The 16,507-nt window shown below is 34.7% G+C and overlaps 1 protein-coding gene across 6 annotated transcripts in view; it reads right to left on the reverse strand.

The window, feature by feature from the left end:
- Positions 1–16,507, reverse strand: part of LOC120530413 (cadherin-12-like) — an 802,688-nt gene that overhangs the window by 550,305 nt on the left and 235,876 nt on the right. Inside the window, exon 1 of one of the 6 annotated variants that reach the window (XM_039754909.1) lies at positions 13,474–13,517. The exons of the other annotated variants lie outside the window; for them this stretch is intronic. The gene's annotated coding sequence lies outside the window, so the exon portion shown is untranslated. Of the gene's footprint in view, positions 1–13,473; positions 13,518–16,507 lie in introns of those variants that run through there. 6 annotated transcript variants of the gene reach the window in all.

The following is a 16,507-nucleotide window of genomic DNA, read 5'->3' on the forward strand; positions in this document are numbered from 1 at the left end:
TCTTTGCATTTCCTAATGATTGATTTAACTGAACTTCAAGAGATATTCAGTGACTTGGATATTTTCTTGCATCAGTCCACTGACTTGTGCTTTTCAGTCAGCTTTTGATAGAGTGGTTGGAGTGCCCTTTTCTTTGCATTGTGAAAACTCTTGACTAAAGACAGGTGATCTCCATTTAACTATATAACAGCAACAGCAAGACAACCCCCAAAAAGGAATGTTTTTGCAGGTGGTGGCCACAGACAATTGCTCTCACCTTATCCTTCCTGACCGAGTCTTCTATAGTTTTGCATTTGCTGTGATGGCCTGCCTCATGGCATATGTTTTCATTTTGGATACATTTCTTCCCACAGTAAATGAGTAAAGGCAATTGGAAATAAATTGTGCTTTTACTCTGTTGTACACTCTGCTCACAGGAACATACACCACATGGGCAGTTCTTGCCAGCTATATAAGTCTCGACAGTTCAAGGACTGTGCATTGTTCCATGAGGGTGAAACACAACCCTCCAGCCCCAGGAAATCTTACCCCAGTCACTATATTTTGCAATACATTTTTCAGTCAGATTCCTAAGTAAATCCCGCACATAGCTGTCGCACTATCTTAGTCTCACACTCCTAATGTCTCATCAACTTAGCTGCCAACCATTGCTATGACAGCCTCACTTTCTCTATGAACACTTTAAAGGACAATTCAATCTGTCATTTTTTCCACCTGCCTCTCTCTTTGGTAGTGCAGGGGCCATTAAGAAGCAGTGATCTCTGTGCTTTCTACTGATATTTTGAGGTTGCCTGAAGGTTCTTTGTAAAAGATCACAAGTGAATAGCTGCCAAAGTAAACATTTATGTTTTAGGACTGAGATATGAGTTAGGGTAAAGAACTGCAAACCTGAATACACAAAAACAATTTTGGCTTCAAGTGATAGGTAATAAGGCTACAGCTGTAGTTATGTCTTCTTTCTCCGCTGTTACAATCTGTGGATGACTGAAGGCAGTGTGATTGGAAATTTGCACCAAATGGAACAGATATTATACAGAGTCAAAGAGACAGGCAGACGTCATATACCAGGAGGACATGACCATACCATCTAGAAATGCATACTAACGTTATAGAAAAAGAAAAAGGCAGGATCTTAGCACTGAGTTCTTCTTGAAAGTACCTTTTATCTTCCACTGAGGCTAAAAGATATGCCAAAAGGCAGGATCTAGTATAAAAATAGTCCAAAGTACCAACTGGGTAAAGCCCAATGCACAGAAATGTAATATGAAGTTAAGAGAGCAACCAGAAGGACTTTAAACTATCCAGATTTGTTTTCCAATATCTACATTTGTTTTTCAATAACGATAAAGATTTCTTAAGTGAGGATCTTGTACATAGATGTCAATGAAACAATAACACCCTCTTTTTAAAGAAACAATGTGAAGTCAGCAATCACTGGATCAATGCATTGGTGTCATTGCTATATTTAACATGGCCATGGCAATGAAACACAAGCATAGAATTTATGTCACTGTCATAACAATAAATAAAAATAAATTCCAAATAAAAAGAATGACAATATTACAAATGCTGTTAGATCTGCTCAAGCTGCTTCTCTCTCCACTCTCCACTGTCCTAGTCTTTCTTGATCTTATACCAGCTTTCGGTGATGTTAATCACTCTTTGCTTATATTATCTCTTGATAAATTCAGAATCTGTAGTTCTGCAAAAAATCACAATAGTTTTCTTTCAAACATTTACATGGAGAACAACCTTCACTTCATCCCAACTTTAAAAGACTAATATAAGGAACATACACATCGTGCTTTGGGAAGTTTACATAATTACTTCTATGAACATTCGTAAAATAGAAAAGCTGCAGAATTTACAGATTCTTATCACAACTTTGCCTTCATCAGGAAATCCCTGATACTGCCGTATTCTGTTTATACTTTTATCTCAAACTTTGCAACCTAGCGATCATTTTAAGTATTACGTTGTTAAGTTTGTTCAATCACATTTCTAAGAAGGTAGTTTAGCAAAGTTCTGAATGCGTTGTGCTATCAGTTCTTCCACATTAAGCCCTGGCGAAGATAAGCCTATAAGTTTCTTATTTAAACAATTATTTTGTAAATGCTTGTCAAGATGTTCATCTGCCACAATTAATTGATTTATACATAAATGTATTACTATACTGATTGATTGTTGGGTGTGAGCGAGCACTGCACTGAAGGCACTCTTTATATTGTGTTTCGTAGTTTTACAACCAAGAATGAAAGATTTACCAGCAAGCATCACTCCGAGCAAGAAATGAGTTTACTGAAGTCATTGTGCGCTATCTGTCAAGCTTTGCACAGACACGCAATGATGAGGCCAGAATGCTGCAAGGATTATTTCTAACTAAGCATGGAATTTTTTAGAAATTGAGTATTATGGATTATTCAATTAGCTCATTCAAATTAAAATTACAGACTTTCCCGATAATTTCAGTGCTTGTTTATTGTGATGACAACACAATCATTAAAGTGAATATGAAATGTGAAATTGCTATATTTTAAAATAAATATGGAACAGTGCCAACAAGTGATTTTGTACTTTAGTGCCCTGAGCGTCAGGGCCCTATGACAGAACCCAAGTATAGTGAAAATCCAGGTAAGCAAATCTTAAGAGTGCTGTTACTTTACATTACTTTTACATGACTAAGTAGCTTATGGTTCTCACAGCGTATCTATACAAATCCTTCCAAAGAAAGGTAACAATAAATTGGTAAAATGAACCACAAAAACAGAAGCAAAGTAAGTCATTATGTTTTAACTCTGATATGAGGTTCCCACTTTGGTATTTTGCCACTTTTTCCAGAGTCAATATATTCAATGAGCTAGTGGCAAAATCTTCTAATAAAAATTTCAGTAATTTTGTATAGTAATTTCACAAATGCAGGTATAAAAAAATACAAGTTATAAGATGGTAACTGAGTCCTTGGTCAAACAATTGCAGAAATTAATTGAGCATGCATATCTAACAATATATATATAAAACCAGTAACGCCACACTGCACGATAATGTTCAATAAATACACTTGACTTGAGCATTCCTAGTTTTCATACTCTTTCTCTGTATGTTTAGCATTCGTTTGCTCAGAGGTTGATGCACTTGCTACTTCCTGAGCAGCTTTTCTTTTCTCCACCCTAGCGGCCCACTTCTTGTCTTCATTCATCAGCATTGTATTGCATTAAAACTGATGAAGTCAGTGTTTGTGTTGCAATTACTTAGTACGTTTTCCTTAATTTTTCACTTAGGCTGGCACTCAAGTCTTCAATCTGCCTCAAGAATGATTTAAGATATGAAGAGGTAGGGGAAGTGAGGGCGAACGTGGTAGGGAATGAGAACGGTGCCTGTACACATACACTGCACAGCCATCCTGCTGGCTGCTGCCAAGAGTTGATTCTAAAATGAAATAAAAATAAAAAGAGGAATAACCTTGGAGGTCAATCACCCCCCTGAAAGCGGATAGCAGACGTCTTGTAGTATATGTGTACCAAATTTCAGGTCAATTGGTCAAACAGTTTACAAGCTTAAGGTGATTTAAAATCTTGGACAGACAAAAGGACAACCACTGTAGTGTAATTATTAATGTAATGATATATGTCAGGATAGATAGATAGATAGATAGATAGATAGATAGATAGATAGATAGATAGATAGATAGATAGATAGATAGATAGATACTTTATTAATCCCAAGGGGAAATTCACATAATCCAGCAGCAGTACACTGATACAAAAAACAATATTAAATTAAAGAGTAATAAAAACGCATGTAAAAGCAGACAATAACTTAATAATGTTAGCATTTACTCCCCCGGGTGGAACTGAAGAGTCGCATAGTGTGGGGGAGGAACTTATATATATATATATATATATATATATAAAATCCTATATAATCATATATAATCATATATACTGTATATATAGGATTACATACTTTTAATACAATTTGTTATAAAAATGTTGTGTGGTTTACCATTTTCAATTTACATAATTCATCAGCTTTTTTCAATTAAACTACAAATAAGTTTGATTATTTTTTTCATTACAACAATTTAATTAACATGTGTTTTTAAATTACAGACGTGAGCTAAATTTATAATAAAGCAGATAACTTTGCAAATTATGGTGAATGTACACAGGAGGAAGTTTTTCACTAATCAAGTAAAACTACTACCTACATTAAAAAAGTGTTTGCTAAGGAAATGAAAATAATGAGAAAGAGTTTGAATGATATAGCTGAGTTTAATTTGGTAGAAAACACATCAGTGTACACACCTGATTTATTGTGCTGTGTGGAGTACAAACCAAGAAAATGTGTGCTAAAGCTGTAAAATGCACTTGTGTGGCCTCATTTGAAATACTGTGTGTAGTATTAGTCTTTTTATACGGCATGAAGGAGCTAACATGAGAGAAAGTCTGGAATAGAACAACCAGACTAATTAAAAAATTGCTGGTTCTGAACTTTGAGAAAACATTTAAGGATTTGAACCTTTTCACTTTAAGACAACTAACATGAAAAAGTGACCCAAAGAAAGTGTTCAAAATGATGTAAAGTGTATGTATGATGAATGTCATATGTTTCTAAAAAAATCAGTTCTTCAGAAGCCTAATTTCACACAAACACAAGGACGTTTTCTTTGATGTACACAGAGCTACGAGTAGTTTATCAAGAGGTGTACTTACGTAAGGCATCCTTTGTATGTTAATTCTGCTATATTTTGCAAATGTTTGTCAAGCTATATGGTCTGTTGCCATTAAATTTTTCTTATCCTGTAAGGAGTCTGTCCTAGTTTAACACTTTTTAAAACTGGTTATCATGCAAAACAAGTGCAATAACTTTAAGATCTGTATTCATTTGTTTTAAGCTATCATTAGCTTTCCCACTTACAATGGGTTCATTGTCATTTACTGTAGTTCTGTATGTCTTATGTAAGGATGTCATTTTATTTTTTTCTACACGATTCAGTAATTTTAGAGATTTTTTCAAACATAAGTCAAGGTATTAAATTCCAGTGAACCGGTGGTATTGAACATTTAGGGATATTGATTCAGACATTTGTTCAAACATGGCTGTAACCAGGGGTCTCCTGCTCAGCCCCTGGAGGGATGCAGTGCCTACAGGTTTTTTCTTAATTAGAACCAAGTCTTGCTGTTTTTGAAACACATTGCTTACTTCTATGGCTTGTTAGTGCTGTCATTCAGCCAGAGAGTTCTGAAATTGTTGATTTGCTTTGTATGAAAACACTACACAAATACTTTGTTGACTGGAAGAAAAGATCAGTATTGCTCAGCCCTTAACTTTTTCAAAACTAAATGTAACCCTAAACAGTCCAAGTGCAAAATCAGGGATGATTTGGGGATAGGCTGGGAAGCGTGGTCACAGGGAGGTCTGGGACTCCCTAAATAATACTAAATAAACCACTGCCAATTACTGGATTTACAAGAAAATACTGTAGTAGAGTATTGAAAGCCATTCACAAGCAGGATAGGTAGGCATCTGCCTATGAACCCTGGACAGGGCTAGATGCTTAAGTGGCAGCATCCTGTCCAGCAAAGAAGAAAAACACTTCCTTAAATCATAGGAGTTCAAGAAAGAGGGTAAACACTTTCATAGGAAATAAATAAATTGAAGCACCAAGGAAGCACTAGTGCTTTGCTGCATTGGGACTCACATCAGTAATGATGAAGAGTGTGATGATGATTATACTGACAGTGTTCAGGTTGAAAGCCAAGTGAGGCTAACTACTTCTTGTATCCAGTTTGTATTTGTTACTAAGTTGTTTCCTGTACTCCATAAAAATAGGAAAGTAAATGCATCATTCTCTTTTGGTATAGTATTGCTGTTTATTGCTGCTCATTAAACAATCCCATTATCTTTCAAGCAGTCAGCAGGAGTATACAGGGGTTGATTGAAGGAGGCCTTGATTAATACTCACTTTTAAATGGAAATGACATTCAGAGGGAATGGATCACGCATAGTATCTTCAATAGGTGCATATTTGTCAAGAAATTTGGCTGTTACCGTGATACTAGTCAAAAGTAGAAGGTAGAGAGACTTTTGTTGGAAAAGTGTGTATCTGTAACATAAGATCCTTCTGCTTAAGATGCGCATATTCTAAGTGATAGCCTTCTCCATATTTGATTGTTTATTGTTCAGCCAACAGTAGAGCCCCTGATCATGGGGACCACCTGATTATAACACATTTATTCACACTCTAGAAAAAGATATTACAGGACAAAACCACACAGGTATGAACATCATCAATTTGCTGGTTAGCTGTCAGCACTTTTTAAATCTCACTGCTATTTGGTAGATGTTTAAAGTAAAAGAAGAGAATCATAAAAAGCAATTCAAACGGAATTGAAATAACAACAAAACATTTATTAGCTTCAGCAGTCGTTTATTGCAAATTTAGAAACTAACTCAAACAAAACCTGCAGCCACTGTACAGTAGCTCTCCAGAATCTGAGTTTGAGATCCCTGCCTTTAAATTGATCATTTGTCATTAAGTTCCTGGAATTAGCCTGCATGTGTGAAAAATGTATTTGAGTTTAGTTATTACATGATAACACTAGCGGTGTCAACTACATAAAATATTTTTTTCTCACATTTGGAAGTGTGGGATTATTTTTCTCTTGACATGATAGTGTCTAGGATTCCTCATGAAATGCTACATCTGCTCTGCAGTGTAAATTAGTAGCTTGTATAGCTGTAAAACAAGAGACCAACTTCATTTTCATTTATTAAAAGACGTTTTTTAAGAATTACGTATGAATGTTTAGAAATCAATTCTTTTTTTTTGTCTCACAAGTACATTAAAACCCCGACTTATGATATGCTGTTTTACTTGTCTTGATATCTAGTTATGTAGGGTGTCAAGATTTTTGGAGTTCCTCCCTTTTTTTACTTCACTAGACCAGAAAAAAACTCATTTTTATTACATTTTTAGACCATATTATGTGCAGGTAATCACATTCTTAATGATAAAGAGTAAACCAATAGGTGTCTTCAGAAAAAATGAAAAGAAGTTGAGCATGCCACATTCACCTTCTAATGGGTACCAAATAGTAAAACTTACTTCTTCTCACAAAACTTGAAAAAATAGGGATCGGTATATAGGTATGTAGAGTGTCATTTTACAATATTTCAAGGTTGCCGATCACAAATATAATATTTTTGATATTTGATTCTTTACTGGTGGTCCTACCCCTTTAAGAGACACTTTAAGCATGTGGGATATTGTTTTAGACGATTTCAAGGTCAATAATTACAAATATGATGTTATTTTTTATTTCTGATTATTTACTATGGATCTAGCCCTTTATGGACCCCTATCAGAGGGAAAAAATGACACATTTCTATTACAATATAGAATATTTAGACTTTAAACCTTTACATTGAAATATATGTTTTAATATTTCAAATATTTTTGCAACTATTCTTGTTTATTATGAACTCCTAGCTCATGATGTTAACCTTTACATTTTTTTTGAACAACCTCAGATTAGGGTGGTATATTCTAATTGAGACTTTTCTTTTTCCTTCTTTTACATATAGCTCAAGTAACCAAGGCATATCTGATCTCAGTTTACATGGATAGCATAAAGTTGCATAAAAACTCATTATCTGAGAGCATCACAAATTGTATAGTTCAGTACCATTAAACCCTTTGTAAAGCCAGATCAAAAGTGCATATAAAATGTTAACTTTAAGCTCTGTTTTATAAGTTTATTTCTTCCTGTTATTTATAAAAATAAAAATATCCCTAAAATTTTCGATTTTTCATAATAAACCATCTTAAAGCTATATTATATGGAGTAAAAAGCAAGACAAACTAACCTTAATAGCCTCAAAAATGGATAAAGTCCACCGAACATAAGGAGAAGATGGAGAGGAAAGAATTTTTCCATTGATAACATTTTTCTTATGACACTCAAACCTGTGAACTATTCATTTATTCATCTTTAGTGTAATGAAAATAGGGACATTAGTCATTACTCAATTGTAGCAGTTGACAGGGAACTTTTGAAACAGCTTTGTGATGCAAAAAAAAAAAATGCAAGTCATGTGCTCAGAAATGAGGCAGCAGGACAACATCAGAGCAAGTGAAGGGCAAAAGAGGAAAAATACACCCAAGATGAGCAGATATTTTTATCACAAGCAGTCTTTTATGATTAACTGTTAAATATATTGTTTTACTGATATTCTGGAATCATAGCATTGATGTGCTTGAACTGATGATTTGTTTTACTAATGCATTTCGTAGTTTATATTATTTAGGATGTTCCAAATGTATAAACATCCTTCATTTTAAATTACATACACTAGAAGCAGATAAAAAGTTTTAAATGTATACACACAAGGATACTTTTAGATAATGCAAGCCTTCCACTTCTATATTTATCAATGTGGTCATAATGAACTTGAATGGTGACCCGAGTTAGACAGTTCAATGATTCACTTAGGTGTATGAATGCAAAATGTATCCACATATTATTATACATTCAGTGAATTTAAAACAAACACAAGAAACGTTTATGTTTGACTGACATCTATGAATCAACACTGATCAATGAAGGAATTATAATATTCTGGCCATTGTCCCAACCAATAGCCTGGTCAGAAAAAAAAAATGGATTAGCGATGTACGGACACTTGAAGATTTTGTATGTTATTCATTTTTTACGATGATAGATGGCAGCAGTTGGGTACTGATAAACATTCCTCGTTTCTAAAACATCAAAAAGAACTTATGTAAGAGAACATAAATTCAGCTTTAGTTTAAACTCAAAACCTACCTCTTTGAAATGTTTTTTTGTTTTACTCCTGAGTATACATTATAGAGATAACCTCTATTGTGTCTATGAGAACCTGCTTCTTTAGATACTTCGTTTTGAATTCCACAACTTTATCTTTGTGTTTTGCTATTGTTCTTTCTTTTTCTTTGCTTTTTTTTTTTTTTTTAGGACATCCTTGATATAATACAGTGCATTGTGGGATCTATTCGAAACACAATAAATGGTCTAGCATAGGTATTATATTTCTTTGATGGGCAGTATGGTAGTTAGCTGTGCTGCCTGGGTTTGAATCTCAGCTCAGGCACTGTCTCTTGTACATTCTCTCCATGTGTTAATGATTTTTTTCCAGGTATTCCAGTTTCCTTCCCACATTCCAAAAAAATATCCAGAGCCGTTTAACTGTAAAATTTCCCAGTATGGGTAAAAGTGTGTGCATGTGAGAGACAGCACCTTGCAGTGGACTGATACATTTCCAAGGGCTGTTACTTTCATTATACCAGCTCGCCCCTGAAATAGGCATCAAAATCTACAACCCTGAACTGCAATAAGCAGGTTTGGCAATAGACAGATGTAGATATACCTGTCTAATCCAAAACAAGAAAAGCAGTAATTAAATAATTTAAAAGTAGATGCACACACTGCCAGACCATACAGGTCTTTCAGATGGAGGAAAGGATTCTTCTAGATAACTCTTACTTGAAAGCAGAAGTGGATAATGCATAATTAGCATATGCAAAATAACATTCCAGCAGAAGTTACTGAGTGCTAGGATAACAATATTGTTCCTTGTTCTTAGCAATGTAGTTCACTAACCAACTACATGCAATCCAAGGAACATCTCACAATACTGTTTTACTTTAGACAGCAAGATAGATACATACTTCACTTATCCCAAGGGAAAACGACAATGACAAAACAGCCAATACAGAACACACACCACACTACAGAAACTCTGCAAAATGAAACAGTGTACTAAATATATAATTAAAAATATTTCATTTATTGTAATTAAAATGAACATAGTAAAAATCACAGAATAATAAAAGATTTATTTGCTTGCCTGTGTGTTTGAAAAAAACTACAAACCGGTAACTTATTTTGATTATTTCATAAACAGTAAGTGAATGTGGGGTGGAGAATACAAGCTGGTACAAAAAAGCAAAGGTTATAGTTATTACATCTGCACAGTGTGTATATGCTTATGTTAAGCACTCTGGCTTACAGTTCTTAGAGTTTAGTACTTGCCTAGAACGTACAAATAGACTTTTAAGTAAAAACTGATAACATCGGCTACTCCCGTTTCTTAAAAAAAGCTAAGGTTACAGAAAACAATTTTTTTTCTGATTATAATTTTTATAAAACATGGAATGACCTTGGATCATGTAGACTTAAAAAACAGAAATTTAACCCAACTTTTCCAAATTCACTTTGTGTGCTGTGTTGTCCATCTAATAAACTGCCTCTCTAATGATTTTTGAAAAATTTAGGTGATTCTTGATTTATGTAATTGCAAAGCATAAATACCAAACTAGTTAGGCAATGTGAGATAGCATATACTGTAATTGACTGCCTCAAAAAAAGAATGCGTCCTGTTTGGGATTATTAAAAAGTGGTTGCACATGCATTTCTAGATGAAATGTAGAATGGAAACAGTCCTTCAGCCACGTTCAGGACATTTTTTGTTTGTTTTGAACAGCTAAAACTTGGCCAAATGCACAACACATTAAAAATCATACAGAAGCAATTATTCTCTCTGACTAAAGCAAGAAAGGCAAATATTTTTTTAGACTGAATAGTTTTATTCCAAATAAAATGTTCATTCTGAACTGTAAAATACCTCTATTAGAAAGAGGAATATAAATAACAATACGCTCTTTGAATTACTCACATTAGATGTAGATTAGCATTAAATGTATACTGCTAGAGAATTTAGGCATTCCACTTCTTTTGCCTCAGATCTGAGAACAACACTTCCAGCACTATCAATGACACTGTGAATTTACAGACAGTGTTCTGAAGTTAAGAAGGTTAACAGAATGTTACATTACACAGCATGACTTTGGTTTCCAGGCTACAAATAGAACATAACACTGCAGGAAAAAATCAGAAGAGCCAGAGTCCAGAGAATGACTAGGCTCATTCTAGGGCTACAGGAGATGAATTATGAGGAAAGATTAAAAGAATTGAGTGTTTTCAGGTTAAGCAAAGAAAGATAAAGAAGAGACATGATTGAAGTGTTTCAAATTATAAAGGGAATTAGTAGAGCAGATCGAGATGGTTATTTAAAATTTAGTTTAACGACGACATGGGGACACATTTGGAAACTTGTTAAGGGTAAATTTAACACAAACATTAGCAAGATTTTCTTTAGAAAAAGAACCACAGACCCAGGGAATAAGCAACCAACTAGAGTGGTAGGCAGTAGACATTTTGAGACCTTCAAAACTGGTCTTCATGTTATTTTGTGGATAGAACTGGTGAGCTTTGTTGGTCTCAATGACCTGTTCTCATTTAAATTGTTGTAATGTTCTAATTAATACATTTCATAAAAATAATAATTTTATTGACAAATAAAAAATATGAATCAGCTTATTTTCTTTTTTTGTAAAATGTCACTTGATATCAATCAAATGAAACAAAGCATTCTTGAGATTTTTGGGTATTTAGGTTTTTTTTACTGTGGGAGGATTTACCTCAAAATATTGACATATCTAAATGTTCTTAGTGAATACCTACTAACCTAGATGTACAATCCTGCCAAATTTTAGCTTTTTAGCTGTTGGTAACTGAGTGAGTGAGGGAGTCAGTCAGTCAACTTTGCTTTACATATATATTTTTGAGCTAGGGTCACAGAGTTGCACAGGAGACTGGGAAAAGGAACCAGGTTTCCAAAGTACAAAATCTTTATTACTGAACTGACAGGTACAAACGCAAGACTTTAGTCAAAAGGGGATTATCTTCAGCAGACAAGTACACAGGTTGCAACTTGCAAAAGTCACGGTCCAGCTCCCCTCTCCTGGTTAAAAGAACCTTTTTCATCAGGTGGGTTCAACGGCTTGGAAGCAGCGACTGGGGCAGATGCAGTCTGAAGGAGACAGGACAGGACAGTGAGCTGTTATGTTGGCCAGGGCTCAGTCTTTTAAATGTTCTAAACCTTGCACAAGAAGCATGTTATGCCGTAAGCCTGCAAGCCTGCAGCTCTTCCAGCAGAGGATGGGTAAGGGTGTGTTTGTTTGTCACTGAAATACTGTTTAAGAGGATGTATCTGAAGGGCAGCTGTGTTTCCTTGCCATAGGTTTACTGTTTAACAGAGAGGCAGCTCACAGTTAAGAGTGTATGATCGTGCATCTGCCACTGTTATGCAGTATGAAAACAGAGCAGGGCAGCTACTGAACTTCTTATGAGCTATGGTCGCTACCACTATGGGCAGCTAATCGACGGTAATACCAGTCACAATATAAAGAGAGATAAATTGTGGAATAATTTTATAAGCACTGTGTAAAAAATTATGGTGTAAGAGAAGAGGGGGGAGTCACAAAGGCCACTTTACAGGAAAACATGTAAGGTCTGTACTAGTTACAGAAATGGAAAATTCCAAGGACACCGAAAGCAATGCCAAAGAGACAATAGCAGTAAGTAAAAATGAAGGCAGCTGGTAGTGGCAGACTGATTAGTTGGTATCAGGCCAAATTAAAACAAAAAATGTACAGAGTATATGGAATATTGCAGTACCATCTCAAATTTTTAGGGGTATATTATAGGATAACACCTGAATGATGAATAGTTCTTATGTATTATGTGTAGTCCCTGCCTACTTCCTCACAGGAGCTTGTTGTCAAAGATGACCTGAACATCCAGCTAAGAATGTCTTTTTCTAAAAACATAGTTTTCATTGGACATTTCGCACTAGTATGTGTGTCGTTAATAAGACCACATTTCGCGCTGTTGAATGATATTGAGTTCATTGGATGCAGATTAGAAGTAAATACAATATATGTGGGTAGATAATACTTTCAGCAGTTTATATTGTGGCCATACATTCACCTCACACACCACCAAAAAGCTCTTTTATTTTGCACCTTTTCTCCGCCCCTACCACCCTTACAGAGCCAGTCACAATACAAAAATTCTAGTTACGCCAAAGAGGGTGGCACACAAAAATGCAGCTCCACAAATGTTAAGGAACCCCGACCTGGCTTAAGCAGAAGCAGGTACTGTATAGTCAGATATATATATCTCGCATATCTTGTTTCAGTTTGTTTGTTCAATTATCCATCTGCTTTCTGGAGAGAAGACATCATATTTATTGGAAAAAAAAATATTTTATGTTCATACAGACTCCTTCAAATTTTCAAGGGAAGGGACTTGGGGAATAATATCCCATTGCAAGTATTCCTGTGAAACACATAATTCAGTAATTCATGAAAAGTGGCAAATTATATAGTCTTATATCCGTATCAAATAAACAGGCAAATGTTTCCAAATTGGCAGATTAACAAATGTCAAAACCTAGAAGGCAGGATTGTTTAGTTAAAAAAGGAAATGTGAAGGTCAAAAAGCTAGGATTAACAAAAAGAAATTTTCCTAACCAAAACCAGTTCTAAAAAGCATGCACATTTATTTATTTATTTACTTACTTACTTACTTATTTATTACCAAAAAGCTTAGAGAAAAGGCCTGTTGCTCCGCTATAAGGGACTGATAACATAACCAGGTCATGTGACTGGCAACGGGCTTAGCAACAGCAAGCAATACAGCCACTGCCTAGAAGAAACAAATACAAAATGAAAGATGGAATAGCAATAAGTCATGAAAAATGCCAATGAGGTGACATTACTGTCACAGCAATAAAAATAAATACATACTCAAAACCTAAACTAGTGAAGTATAAAATGATTAGAGATTACTATAAACAAAAAATAAGATTTACAGAAAATTTTTTACTGTAAATCATTAAATAATACGTATAATTGGAGAGTTGTATTTTTAGTTTAGATATTGTATCTTTTAGAGGTGAGAATACAAAAACAGCTCAATTATAATTGTTACACATTTGTACTGCCTGCACTAGTAGCCTTTTAAATGACAAGGCAATCGGGGAAGTCACAAGTCAAAACAAACTAGCCAGGACGTAAAATAAATAAACAAGGCTCAGAATATGAATCAAAGATCAAAGTCTTTATGCAGTTTCTAGCATTTTATAGTCAAAATAGGGATGTATAATACTCTTTTGCAGCAAAAAAGCTGGTTCACTATTGTGGATTTAGGTGTGTTGAATCTATTACTAAAACTGGAAACTGCCACAACCACAAACCATTTTTGTGAGATATATGATTCACTAAAAAATGCAATTTTGAAAATGTTTATTAATTTTTTTTGATAAGTTATATCTGTTCTATGGCATAAGTATTTATTTTCATGCTCAAAATATTATTTGAAGTATTTTTGAGCTGAAAAATATCAGTCTAACTCTTTCTTAAGTTTAGTAGAGGTGGAAACAACCAAAAATCAAGTAATTACTACACTTTTTTTGCTCTCATTCAGGACAGAATTTTTTTCTCTCTTCTTATGCTTTCAAAATAGCCAGGGATTTACATTTAGAAGGTAAGAAAGATGTATTTTATTGTTCAGAAGAAAGAAACCTTATTAAATGGTTTTGACATAAATATGCAAGATTCGGTGGCTCCATCCATTGATTTGACCAGGGGTTAGGGTTATACAACCTGCACATGAAAAAGATGGGTTTCTAAAAAAAGAAATACATGGACATGCAATGTTTTGGAGAAAGCAGGAAACAATGACTCTTGATCAAACAGGAAAATGCTGCCAAACCTAGCTAAATGATAACTCATGTACAAAATAATTCATATCATTCAGGTGGATTGATAGAGTAAAAGAAGGTTTCAAGGAAAAGCGTCTGACTGGGGTGGAAGTGCAGGACTGAGCTTTTTGGAGAAGGGTGATCATTGACCCCACACTGAAGTGGGGAAAGGATGAAGAGGAAGAATAAGAACTGAGCCATAATGTTTGTTGATATGACAAACATTAAGCCATTAAACTTCAAAAGTGATGAATATGATGTACAGATTCTATTTTATTTGTGTTTTAAGAAGGCCAATGATGTGCAGTTGCACTGAAGAATTTTTTTTGGTTCTCTGTTTATTTTCTCAGCTACCTGTTGGCACTTCTCAGAATTATAAAACAAAGTGCAGTAAAACCCAGGTGTGATTTCACTCCCTAAATGCAGAAAACTATAAACACCATGCCCTATAGCCCATTTATAACTAGCTAACATAGCTGAAACACCCGGCATTTCCTGGAAGGAAAATAAAGTGTTTTTTTAATTGTTTAAGAAAAATAATTAAAAATAAAACACAACTTTAAAAATAAAAATAAATTAACAAACAATGAAGACTCACTACTGTGCTTGTCTTGTGGTCTTGTATGTATGTTATCATCCAGCCAATCCTCGGAATCAGCCAATTCTATTTTATTTCAAAAGCAACAGGGGTGTGGTGGTGCTCAAACAGAGAATGCTGTCAGTCACCTCCACTTCTCCCTCTGGTGGTCGTTCTGAGTGTCAACTGGATGATAACATGCATACAAGACCACCCCCCACCCTACCCAGAAGGGGGTGGGTTAGGGTTGATTTCACCCTGTAGTATTTTTACTTGACCAATGAGAAACACGTGTACCAAGTTTCATGAAAATCGTTCCAGCCATTTGGAAGTGATGTCTGGAACATACATACACACACACACACACACACATTGACTTTTATATATGTATAGAAGATGAGTTGATATAATATGACTTGTTTGGTGCTTTTAGGGACTGGCCAGAGTTTTTTGCCCATAATGATGGCAGGCTTATGAAATGATTTAGGTTTCTAAGAGTCGTTCACTTGGAACTATATGTTGAATTGGTCTTGGATTTAAAATGACAGATCATCTGATCAGGCTATGCCTGTTCATATTCTCATGTGCGCTTAGTTGTGAAGCTCGCCATAGTACTTCTAAATTCCAGGTCAAGTCAAAGTCAAAGCGAACTTTATTGTAATCTCAACCATATACAAGTATACAGATAGACGAAATTGCGAAGCTCAGGGTCCACAGTGTAACAACATGTAGCGCAAATAAAAAATTGAAATTAAATTAAAACTAGAATTTAAATTTAACATTTAAATTTAAAATTAAAACAAAGACAAGACATTGTGCAAAGACAAGATTGATGCAATATATGGTATTATGCAATCTAGATACATAAATATAGTCAATAAATATGTAATTTAATAAATAAATAATAGATATAGATAATACAGAGATTATCAGTGTATGATAATAGTTGTTTAAGACATGTGTAAACAATGACAGCTCAAAATGTTTCACAGCAGAAGGATATCAAAGAATGTCAAAGTGCAGGGTGCAAAATACTTAACGGTCAGTATGAGATTTTCAGTTCTTTTCTACATGCACACTAGTCTTTGCAGATAAGTGGCTTGCATGTATAAAAGTTATGTTTTTAGAGGTGGTTGAGGCATTGTGGAAGATCCCAGGGGGCAGCATGGTGTTAAGGAGTCTGACAGCTTGGGGGTAAAAACTATCCTGCAGCCTGGCAGATCTGGCTCTGATGCTGCAGTATCTTCTCTTGAATGGCAGAAGTGTAAAAAGTCCATGTGA

Source organism: Polypterus senegalus, chromosome 5, assembly GCF_016835505.1.
Source record: "Polypterus senegalus isolate Bchr_013 chromosome 5, ASM1683550v1, whole genome shotgun sequence".
NCBI lineage: Eukaryota > Metazoa > Chordata > Cladistia > Polypteriformes > Polypteridae > Polypterus > Polypterus senegalus.